Source organism: Argiope bruennichi, chromosome 9, assembly GCF_947563725.1.
Source record: "Argiope bruennichi chromosome 9, qqArgBrue1.1, whole genome shotgun sequence".
In the NCBI taxonomy this organism is placed as follows: domain Eukaryota; kingdom Metazoa; phylum Arthropoda; class Arachnida; order Araneae; family Araneidae; genus Argiope; species Argiope bruennichi.
In genome coordinates this window covers 93,232,574-93,245,548 of record NC_079159.1, presented here as the reverse complement: position 1 = coordinate 93,245,548, position 12,975 = coordinate 93,232,574, and the positions used below count along the sequence as shown (strand labels likewise).

The 12,975-nt window shown below is 30.9% G+C and overlaps 1 protein-coding gene across 4 annotated transcripts in view; it reads left to right on the top strand.

The window, feature by feature from the left end:
• Positions 1–12,975, top strand: part of LOC129984559 (uncharacterized) — a 109,663-nt gene that overhangs the window by 37,968 nt on the left and 58,720 nt on the right. Inside the window, exon 1 of one of the 4 annotated variants that reach the window (XM_056094473.1) lies at positions 7,688–7,706. The exons of the other annotated variants lie outside the window; for them this stretch is intronic. The gene's annotated coding sequence lies outside the window, so the exon portion shown is untranslated. Of the gene's footprint in view, positions 1–7,687; positions 7,707–12,975 lie in introns of those variants that run through there. 4 annotated transcript variants of the gene reach the window in all.

Below are 12,975 nucleotides of genomic sequence, written 5' to 3'. Positions count from 1 at the left end.
TGCATAGATTAAAAAAAATCTCCAATTTCAATAAATGAAATTAATTATCATTTTTTTCGCAGCAAAGTTCCTATATCTTGAATAATTTATATTAATAAATAATAATTTTGAAATTTAAAATAAATAATCAGCATTTCTGTTTTTCTTGATTTAAAAATGCACATTTGTAATTTGTCTTCAAATTTCGTTCCTAGTGATTCAATCTTAGAAGTTATCAAATTTTTAATTGAAATAGAAACAAAAATATTTAAATATTGGAAAAATCCATCATTATAACGATTTATAGTATGGCAAATCGGATAATATTTAGCAGGTTTATCTATTTTACAAGTTTTTCGGAATGAAAAGGGGGAAATATAAATCAAATTAATAGTCAAAAAAAATATTTATTATTATTATTATTTTTTGTCAGCGACAATATCATTTACCTTTACCATTCATTGAATAACTTCCGAACTTTTAAACTGAAGTAAAGTTCTTTTAGTAGAAGTTTTTTTTAAATAACTGTCTTTTGTAAAACGTGTTTGCCTGTGCCAACACTTTCAAATTATTCAGCAACAAGGATGACATTTTATAAAAATCGAAAACGAATAGCATAGCAAACACATACATAACTGTTTCTTTCTCAGTTTTAAAATCCCTTATCTTTTATTTCTTCAATAAAACGCTTCTAGAATAATCAAATAATATTTCGAAAAGAAACAGACCAAATCTTGTTTACATTTCAAGTTCAATGAAGAAGTCATATAACTGTAATTAAGAACACTAGTGGTATTTGGAATAAGCATGCCCCCTCCATTAGCAATAACTTAAAGCATTTTGAATAAGACCTTTTTGTAAACGAAATGAATCTGAATCAGAGCCATGGTTGTGTTTCGATTCGAAGAATGAAGCTCACTGACCTGAACAGCTTCGTTTTGTCGAAGACTTGTTAATTGAATTTAATGCTTAGTTTGATCGCTTAATACTGTGCTAGAACATTTTTTTTTCTTTTTGAATTTGTTGACACGGAAAGGTACAATACCAGGAGAATGGTCAGTTTAAGTGCATTCGAAACATGTTAAGTTAATAAGAGCAAGAACAATTTTGTTTTATACTTTGACTTTATTTTTTTGGCATAATTTAATTATTGCAATGGTAAAATATAATTTTTTAATTTAGACATTGTTACTTTTTTTATTATGACGGTTAAATACTTTCAGAATGAAAAAGTTATTTATTAATTAGATTAAAAAGAAATTTATTGTAAAACTGAAATATAATAGTAAAAAAAAGTTAGAATTTTTATAATAGACAGCTGATTGAAATTATTTTCGTTTGATAGAAACCTTTTTGCATAAAATTATGCGCAGTTATTTGAATGATAAATATTTGTAAAAATTAATGCTAAATTCATTTAAAAAATTTGTTGATATTTAGAAAAATTAAAAAACATTATGTGAATTAAAATAAATTAAATGATTAGATAATCTATACTTATAATAAAGCTCAATGTGTGTGTGTGTGTGTGTGTTGGCGCTCTACAGGCCAGGTCATTTGACATACAGCTATCAAATTTGGTACATGTATACCTTAGAGGTCGGGAATGTGCACCTGGGGTCTCTTTTTTTGAAATTTTAATTAGAATTTTAATTATTCATTAAAAACTAACTTTCCCGCCAAAAAAATCTTCCATTTTCCCCACCGCAAACTTTTCCGCCAAAAAAATCTTCCATTTTCCCCACCGCCAAATAAGTAAGGCATCAGTTGTTTTTTTCTCCCAACAGTAATGAGGTTATGGTTAACATTTTTCGACGGATTATTTCAATCGATTCTGTTTATTTTCTTAATGTTTTATGCATTTAAAATGAAACATTGTTAATTAATCCATGTTTCAGATTCATTCTGAAGTACTTTTGAATTAAAATAACACAGAATAAAGGAAATTAAAAATGTCTAATCTGCATAGCGTTACCCCAACTGGCGTAGGAAAATTTATGCATTTGCGTTAACGTAACTGGCGAAGAAAATCCACGCATGCGCATTGTTCTGATTGTTGGCATGACAACCAACGGACGATTTAAATTATTTTTAGGTTAGTTGCATGCTTTTGTAAGTAAAATGTATTTATGTTAGTTATATATTTTTGTATATGCTTATAGTTTTAAGTACATCGTTTTTTAAGTAGTTTTTTTTAAAACCTGTTTTCGACCGATTATTTTAAACGATTCATTTTATTTTCTTAGTGTTTGATGCATTTAAAATGAAACATTGTTAATGAATCGATCTGTTCATGATGAATCTGAGAACTTTTTGTTGACAAATTCTTGAGATATTACATAAATTAAGAAAGATATTCTTTAGTGACCATAAAGTTTAAACGCTCAGTGACTCTATTATCAGTAATCATATTATTAAAAAAATGCTTTGTTTCAGTAAAAAATATTATTATATTAATTGCAGATTAATCATTTACACTTTAATTTAAAGCATAATTTCTACGAAGGGTAACAGAAAATTAGAGAGATACATATCACGCTATAACTGAAGGCCTTTATAATATTATGAGTGAATTATATGACTATCAAAATTTGAAGTTTTAAAATATTTTGCTGAAGAATCTATTAAAGTTGAGATTACGTAAATTATTTAATGGTACGACCGGAGTTTTATCCCCTGCTTGGCGAAATTTTTAAAAATCGCAAACAACGGCCTTGCGAAATGTTCAAAAGCAAAGAAGCAGATGTTCAATTATAGTGCATAATAAAGATTGCCAGCTTTAGTGCGTTATCGCAACTTGGCGAAGAAGGGGGTTAAACACCGGTTCTACCTATTTAATTATTAAAATTTAAACGAACATTAAGATTGGCGAACCGGCTGGTCGCCAAAGGCGGCTAGTATTATATGAAATAAATAATATTTTCTATTCACAGTTTTTTTTTATTAGTAAACATAATTAGATTTATTATAAACATTTTAGTGATAAAATTATATGACTATGTGTGTAAGGCATTTTTTCTAGATTGATGAATTTGATTATAAAAATATATATATTAAAATATTCCTGTTAATAATCACCGTATTTTTAATTATTTTTGCATTAAGTTGTATTAAAAACGTGAAATACTGTGAAAACAAATTACAGCAAACGATTTAAATTTCCATCAATAAAAAAGGCTCCAAATTTCTTTTCTGTATTAAGATTTTAAAAAAAAATTTCCATGATAGAGAAACTATAATGATTAAAGTTTCGTAGCAAATTAATACATTATGAAATGCCCTTGAATATTTGAATATTAATGCATTATCTTGAAATATTAATGCATAATAAGATGTTTTTGAAATATTTGAATGATTAAAAGTATAAAAACATGTATAAAAAGTGTCCGATATTTTAACTCCGATATGCATTATGTTAAATAAATTGAATTCTTTAATGTAATTAAAAATCAAGTTCATTTTCTATCTTGATTTCAGGTTTATTTCTATAAATTCTGCTTAAATGTATTCCGTTTGACATGCAAAGTTAGTCCACATTTAATGTATTCTACAGCATTCTATATATAATGCAATAATTAATTGTGGTATCAACTGGAATATTTTACTCAACTTTTTCATATAAAAGAGAACACTCATTTTTGATTTTTTCCGTATAAGATTTTGTGTTCCAGCAACGAATTATAGATCACGAAATTCCCAAAGCGCGCCAGTAAGCAGGTTTCGGGATGACGCAGTAGCGATATTCTGTATACTAACATAATATGTCGCGTTTTGTACTTCTTACGATGATGTAGAAAACAACGGATTGTTTTCGGAAATCTTCCTTCCGTCTGACTACATGTTTAGTAACAAAAAATTGCCTCCCAAATTTTAGTACTTCATATTTTTAACTCAGTTCAGTTATATTAGCGTCCCGTTTTAAGGCAACACTCGAACTAATTTGGAACGTACCTCGTAATTTTGAACAACGGTCAGATGACGAGGACGACACCTGAGTTGGCAGCCCCTCTCCTAACTTCCACGCCATTCAAGGGGAGAATGGTTAATCCCGTCGGATTTAGTGTGCACTGCACCCGCTTACACGACGGTTCTTCGGTGGAACCGGGACTCGAACCTGAAGCCGAAACCTTACCACAGAGCCAACGCGTCTCTCAATAAAGTGTTGTGTTTTTCTAATATAGCATTTTCTTACATGCGAATAGACCCGTTGAGTGTTGGCCGTAAACGGGTGCAGTTACATATCCCCAATGCATAACTGCATCTGGGTTTCTATGACAATTTATTATTATTTATTTTTTTTTGATCCACATCCATTTTAGTATGTCACTTAATACATAGACAGTATGTCGGTTTATCTTGGTACCGAAGTATTTCTATTTGTTTCAACGTAAAATAAATAAATGAAAATAAATTTTTTTTGGAGGGGGGGGGTCGTGGTATTTGATAGTACGCCGTATACTTTTTAGTACTACACGTAAAATTCTAATAATAATGAAGCCTTCTTAAAAAAAAATTGATTTTTACATTGTGCAGCCAAAATAAATAGTTAATCGTTTCGTGCGATTCGATATTGCATCGTTTTCGTTAGAACGTCGTTTAAAAGTGATCCATTGAATGATATATTAAAATGATTTTACTATACTTAAAAATTAAATGCGATAAAAAAGCATATTTTTCCGGTTCGCTTTCCTAATATTTTAATTAGTTTTATTCTTTGTAGTTCCTTTAATTGCATATAAATATTAATAATTAATTTTTAAAATCACTCTTTATCTAAAATCTTTAAGAACAAGGAAAAAAAAAAATTATTTCACAATAGATATGGCTGTAATCTATTTCACAGTGTATAATATTGCAAATCAGAATTTGATCAAAAGACCTAACATATTTCAGACACACTTTATCAGTCTTCAGATAAAACAACCAAATAATCAGTTCCAATTAACTGACGTAAAGCAAAAATTTCTAATCTGCAGAAATAAATTTGATATCACTGATTCAAATACAGCACACAATTCTCACGCTCTGATCTAGTTTCAAAACTGCGGCACGTTTCCCAAAGCAGAATCCTTGCAATAAGCATAAAAATAACGCATTGCGTAACTCTGTGTCAGCTCACTTTTAAATAATAATTAATATGCGCGGTATGCTGTGCGAAATGATGAGAGCAGCTGCATCTGCTGACTATTCAAATCAGGAACAGAGAAAGTTTGAGTTCAACAGCAAACGATAGCAATTTTATTTTATATTTATGCTATTTTTTTTTTTAAAATTCCGAGCTATTGACTTTAACCGTCCAGACATAATCCGCTTTTTAAACCTTTCTATTATGTGAATCCAGAACTTGTTTTGGGTTTCTCGTCTCTAGTGCTAGACATATATTTTACGATTATGGGCTTTAGGCTTTAAAAGTTTTAAGAATCATCTTTCAAGTCTGAGACGGTTTAGCGCGACATTATTTAACTAGTCAGCCAAGATAGGCTGACTCATAGGCCTATATATATGTAAATGTATTTTATTTTTCAATTAGTCGAAGCGACCATGCGTTAAAAATGTTATGGATTTGTGTGTGTGTTCTCGTATAAGAAGTATGCTAAGAGAAAGTCTTATAGTCGTCAACGATTATAGCGAATTTCTATTTTTCGGACCCTCTTGAGTCCAGAGAATATATTTTTTGAATTATGTTAATCTGTTTGTTTTATGTCTGTATAGGAACGCTTTGATCTTGATGAAAAATATTTCATGCATATATTGTTGTTGTGTCTTATGGCACTTCACAAGCCCGCTGACAGTTATATGTCAGCGATTTAAGCCTAGTGAGCGTTTCTTGTTTTTTCAGTAGCGCCAACTAGGGTCAAGAGCACGACTTAGCTATTTCTTGCGTTGCATTCAACCCATTTTTTCAGGGTGGCTCATTCACATGTCTCACAGATAGAACAAAGATGAAGAACAACTATGCCCGAACTGGAACTCGATCCCGAGATGCCCAGATCATGAGGAAGATGTGCTACCCCTATGCCAGATCGCCGGCATCTGATATCAATGGATTTTACATCAAATTTGTACATTTCTGTCAAGCTATGTGCGAAAATCATTCAGAAGAAGTTTGCCTGTCCGAATATAAGTTAATATGATAACTGCAAAACGAAGAGAGCTAATTGAATAGCATTTGATGCACAGATTTAACGTCTAAAATGTAAATATGTCTCAAATTTGGAACCAAATCCGTCAAGGGATTACCATCTATTGAAACTGTCATTTTCCAAGCATCAAAACGCAATAATTCAAATTCGCAATGACTTAAATATCTGAAATTTAGTATTTGATTTTGTGATTACGAAAGTAGTTCTATATTCAATTTTGGATTCCGTTGGTCGGGAAAAAGGCATCGAAAATACACCTTTGATTTTCTAGTACTTGTGTACTAACCACATATCAGTGATTAATCTTCAAAACACATCGCAAATGATCACATGCTATATTCGGTTAAAATACTAGAACAATCTAAAACTTAAGTCTTTCATAACTATTGTTCATCAATAGCACGCAGTTAATGCACAAATGACAGTTTTATTCTTATTATATTACCAAGGAAAACACCTTTATGAAAAAATATACTTGAAAGTTTGGGTGAAATCACTTACGTTGGTTAAATAAACGAAACATTTAAATAGTACTATAAGATAAATGGATTTTTAGTATATTCAGTGTCTTGCATTTTAAATAACAACAGTTCATTAGCATACTTAATAATGCATGAACAATTACAATTAAACACATGCAGTCAGTAACTTGAAATTTTTTATGAAGGTGCAAATCCGACGGAGTGATGACAGTTTCGTTAGATGTAGAGCGCCCCATTGTTGGGGTGCTTCTAAGCGATCGCCTAGGGTCACCTAATGGTAAAAAGTAATGGTGAATGGTAAAGTAAAGCTCTGTTCCCAATTTTTATGCAGAAAAAGTAAATGGCTTAACAAGGATAAATGTCGCAATTGAAAACTATTTCATCTTCTCTCTTTTCTTAATATTTCTCATTATGCTATTTGATAAATGAAACCATAACCGTAAGCACCACTGGAGCCATACCCCGCGCTCTGAGCTTAGGGGATCTTGGGATAAAAATATTTTTTTTCTTTTACACCGGGCAGTTAAAAAACAAACTGAAAAATTAAACTTCAATGCCAATTTTAATATTTTTATTTTTTAGCTCATAAATTATTTATTAAATAAGAAATTAAGTTTATTTCTAATTGTAATAATAAATTAATAGCTCCTAAGAATTTTAAGTAAAACAATACACACCGTCACAATAAGTTTTTGAATTAGATTTTGATTCAAGTCCTCAATCTCATATAAATATAGATCTAGCTAAGGTTTCTTGTCTGACGCCAGCCGTGTTTTTTTACGATTTTAAGACTTAGGATTAAAAAGTTTCGAACTGTTTTTTTCATGTCTCAGGCTGGCTTAGCGAGAAACTATACAACAACCCAAACAGTGAAATGGGCTTCCTTCTTTGCTTTTACAAGTATGTTCTGTTCTCTTTTTTTTCTGTTGTTGGTTTGCCCCGGGATCAAAGGGCTGATGTCTGGAACTGGTTCGCCCGGTGGGAGTGGTCAAAATGCGAGGGAGAACATTAAGATGAAGAAGGGCTTGGCTGGAATGATTGCGTCAAGTCTTTCAAAGGTTTCGTTCGAGAATGGGTATTGTTCCCGGAGTCTCCTGGTAAGGTGGTTATTAAAAGTTCAATTATCTTTTTCGGACAATTGGGAAGAGGTTCTTCGATAACTGTTATTAACTTTCTTCTTTTCTTTCAGATCTTTTTATGGAATAGACCAATCAGTTCATTTTATTCCATGTTATAGGTTTCGATGAATGATTGGTTTTGTTGAGTTCGTTACATTTTTGCAAGGAAATTTAAGAAAAGAAGAAATAAGATTTTGTTTCGTTCTTTATCAAACGCTGAAGCTTTTTCATTTTTTTATTTGGAAGCTGGAAAAATTAATTTTGTTTAATATTAATATTAATTTTTACACTTGATTCTTTGAACCGCTTTCTCTCTCAGTGTTTAAATAAAAGCAATTTTGTTCTTTATTAAGTACTGAAGTTGTTGATCTACTTACGAATGGTTCGTAATTTGGAAAGCTGGGAAAATTAATTTTTCTTGATGTTAAGAACAATTTTTATACGTGATTGTTTGAACTGCTTTTTTCCACCTTAATATTTAAAAATTTTATAGTTTTTAATTATTAATTTTGCTAAAAATAATTGAAAAAATTCATTCTAAATAGAAATTATTTTTGCGGGCTTTTATGTGGCTTTTTCATGTTTATAAAAATGAAATTTTATAATCGATTTTTCACACGCCTCCCCATTATATGTGTTGGAATTTTGTGTTTTCCGTTGACAATTTAATAGTCTGACGTTTTCAAAATGTTATTTGCAATTAATAGATTCATCATTTCATTCCATATGTGAGGCACCATCTGATATAGAATATGAAAAAAATAATTCCAAGGTTCTATTATAAATAAAAATTACGAAATTTAATAATTTAAAAAAAGTTAAAAATAAGAAAGAATTAAAAAAAAATGGATTTTTGAAAAGATCGCTTTAATCGGCGTGGAAGAACTGATATAACATTATAATAAAAAAAAATCTGGAAATGAAAAGGAAAATCATAAAATTACTTCTTTAAAATGCGCAGTGCATTTGAAAATTGCAATTGGCACTGCACATTTGATATGTATCACATCAGCATGAATTGACTGTATGTCATTTTAAAATTGCTTGTTAAGATTCATGATGGGGGAAAAAGAAAAAATAGTTTTGTCACAAATACATATTAATGTCATAAGATGAGACTACCGAATTATCGTGAAGAAATATTCCCCATTTTTTAGACGTTGGTGGAGTAGTGATGTTGCTATTTTATCGTATATATATGATTAATGTTATGTCATTATCACTTAGTTATGACTTTCTCTTCTACTTTGCGTTTATGGTGAGTATTATATATGTATCTTTTTCTAATTTCCTCGAATTTTACCACATTTCATTTATTGTTTTATAAATTATTCCAGTATCTTAGTTAGTAAGATGTTAGTTTTACTTAAACGTTTAATCAACTAATTATTCTCTGTAAATTAAATTTAATTAAGGACAGGAGTTGTTGTCTCTCTCTCTATATATAATGATATTTTTGATATGATTTAAATCTTAATTAATTTCCTAATTTTTATCTTAAACTAGCCCATATTAACTTTATTTTAAAATGTTATCTTTTTTCCTGATCTATTTCCCTCTTTTTTTATTTAATTATTTATATATGGGCTCTAGAAAACTGATGACTATTCATTTTCACACGCTCCGAGCAAAGGGATAATTATCCCTAACATTTGCCTATACCTTTCAAACATACCGAAGATTCCCTTGTCTAAATCGATACGTGTTAAAGAAATCAATATCAGAATCTAATAGTTAAATCACTGAAGGGAAAAATGTCTGCCACATCGCAATGTAAACAGACCTCAATTCTATCATCGCTACGCTCTTGTACAAATTAAGACTCAATCGATATGAAAATTTCGAAGTTCCTTCTTTTCGGCCATGCATCTGCTAAATACATTTTCATATATATTATGGAGAATGTTCCAAAAAATCTGAAATTGTTTTATCATTTTTTTACCTGATGTATTACATAAACTGTGCTTCCGTTATTGATATGTTCATAATTTAAAATATGCGTTTTTTAAATAAGTGTCACAAACATAATGGAAATGATACTTTCACCTTATCTTGATCTAAAATAAGATTTCGATGCTTGAAAGAATCATCATAATGCATACTTTATACTTCATGGAATAACCGATTGACAGGTTGCAATATACGCCATTGTTCTCGAGTGCAGATATGATGTGAGAATGAGATCTGTGTTGCTCCCATTGGCTAAAAATTATTCATCATTGCCATGAGCGTAGAACAAAAGATTTTTATTTTCGAAAGCCGGCTTTTGTCAATCTTGTTATGAATTTACATTCATGTGTACATTATTCCAATGTAATAGAATCATACAATGAAAACATTAAGAATTTTTTTTTTTTAAATTATCGGGTTACACTTATTTATTAGCGAGTTGTGGGAAATTAAAATCGGATAATCGAATATTTTCGTAAGTTTGCTTTTGTCAGTCTTGTTTCGAATTTATATTCACGTGTATATTATTGCAATGTAATATAATCGAATAGTGAAAACTTTAAAAAATTCCTTCCTTTAAAAATCAGACAATAGGATATTTTCGAAAGTTTACTTTTGTCAGTGTTACAGTTATCAGTTTTTTCAAGTTTACTTTAATTGTTCTGAATTTATACTCAAGTGTAAATGAATTTATACTCGTATAATAAAAATTTTAAGAATTTTTTTTTAAAAAAATTACTGGGTTACACTTAATTTATTAGCGAGATATGAGAAATTAAAAGCGGATAATTTTCTGATCCATTAAAATTCAGAATAAATATTTATCTTTTTAAACACTTTGTTCCTTCTATCCAGTGTTTTATATTCATGTATACATAACCAGCGCGAGTGGTCTCTTCTAAACTTTCTCGCATACTCTCTAATAAACTTGTCACGCCAGAGAACGTCTTACATGGCATTGATGTATAACAGCTACAAAATATTTACTTTTGGCGCGAACTTAGCATTTTTACTGAATCTATTATATCATATGATCCTTGGCGAGATTTTTGGCGATTTACCTCTAGCATATGTTAATGGTATCCAAAAATAATATTTGTGTTTTAGAAGAAACGTTTTTCTCAACCATTTGAAACAAAAATTTAACCCGGAACTACGCTTGTAGTCACAAAATCTCATACTAAATTTCATATATTTAAGTCATTGCGTTTTTGAACTGTCTTAATTACTTATTTCTGTAAGTAGAGACCGATAGGAAAGGTGGATTTGCCTCAAAATTTGACAGGTGTCTACATTATAGATTTTAATTATGTGTACCAAATTTTATTTATCTAGCTCTCTTCGTTTTGTAGTTATCGCGTTAACTTATATTCGGACAGCCAGACAGGTTAACATTTTCTGAATAGATTTTACTCAAAATTCGATGGAAATCTGCAAATTTGGTTTCTAAAAAACGTCTATCTCAAACCTTTTTTCAATTATCTTTGTCACAGACAGACGGACATTTTCACAAAATTTGTTTATCGAACGCAGGTTGGTCTGAAACGTGGGGATTCGTCGAAATCTCGAGTTCGAATTTTGTAACGATTGCTATACTTTCTCTATACTACATATACGAGAGAGTAAAGAGGGGGGGTGGGTTCTGTTACGATATTTCGATGCATTGACGTTAGATTCATTTCTCATTTTGAAGCTATTAGAGGTTTGTCTGGGGAGTGACATCATTTTTATGTCAAATACTAGAAACAACATCTCATTCTCATTAACTATACTCTCTCAAAAGCATTTTAGGGTCGCGGTGGTCTGGTGGTAAGGTCTCGGGTTGGGAACCGTAGTGTTTCAGGTTCGACACCCGATTCCACCGAAGAACCGTCGTGTAAGGAGGACTGTTGCCCGTTAAATCCGTCTGCCAAACGTCCTCACGCTGGTGTGGTGTGGTGTGGAGAGGAGGTGCCAGCTCAGGTGTCGTCCTCGTCATCTGACCGCGATTCAAAATTACGAGGTCCGTCCCAAAATAGCCCTCGTATTGCTTTACAACGGGACATTAATATAACTAAACTAAACTCAAAAACATTTTAACACGAGAGCGTAGTTTTAATTAGCTCTAGACATATGTGCAAGATAATTCTTTGGTGAAAAGAAGCAGTTTTCTGATTCCATATTCGACCAAATCTTTGCAACTAGACATTTTGAAAATTTAGAAACTTAACTTTAGCGTATGTCCTAATTATTTTTTACACCATTTAATTTCATGAATAAAATTTCTTCTATGTTAACTTATGAGTCTTGCAAGACTCAAGTAGTCCCAAGTTTTTTGAAAATAACCAGATAAACACTTTTTTCGGGGACTGCCCATGTTCAGAAACATAAAAATCAAAATATAGATTTCAGAGTGTATTTTTTATATTTGACGCGTATCAATGTTTCGCTGTGGTTTGCCCTTGATAATTGAAATTTTTGGAATAAAACACTAAGCCATGAGCGTTTTGTGTTGGGCAGCATAGTGAATAAAACCGGTATGCACTTTGGAGCCTTTTTGTCGATTGTAGTTGCACAAAATTTGACACAAATCTACACTTTTAGTTACAAAATAACATTCCATATCTTCTTCATTTAAATCAATAAGTTTTTGAATTATCGCGTATAAATGCATGCAAATGTACTGATAGACTGACGGTCAACCTATTTACTGATTTGGTTTAAAATTTAATATAGACATACACTTAAGAATATAAAATTAAATTTTATTTGTCTAATTCCTTACATCGTGTAGTTAATTATATTTATTTTCTTTCATATAGGCAGACATATTTCTTGTGAATGGTTAAAATTTTACGGAAAGCTACAAATTTGGTGTAGAGACCACATAACAAATTTCACTAATCTGGAACAAGCTTCCCCCCCCCAAGTTTTTTCGTGTTCACGGACAGACAGATATAATTCCATTTTTCAGACTCTGGGAGATTTAAAACAAGAAAATTCAACAAAATCCAGCAATCGAGTTCGAAAATATTGGCGATTACATTACTTTGTACTGTAAAGTACTGAAAGACTAGACACTTTGATGAGATGTCGACAGAAACTAAATTTAGTTGGTGCCAAGTGGCAACGTGAAAAAAGAAGCGTGGAGCGGAATGAGGAGGTGTGCGGGAAAAAGGAACACCGGAAGGAATAGCTTATTAAAATTTAAAATGTTTCATGTTTAAATGTTAGTCTTTGTAAAGTTGTGTAATGTAGTGATCGTCCCTATGTGTCAAAAAAGAAATAAACCAATTCGGTTTAAAAATCGGTCTGTTTCTTTGG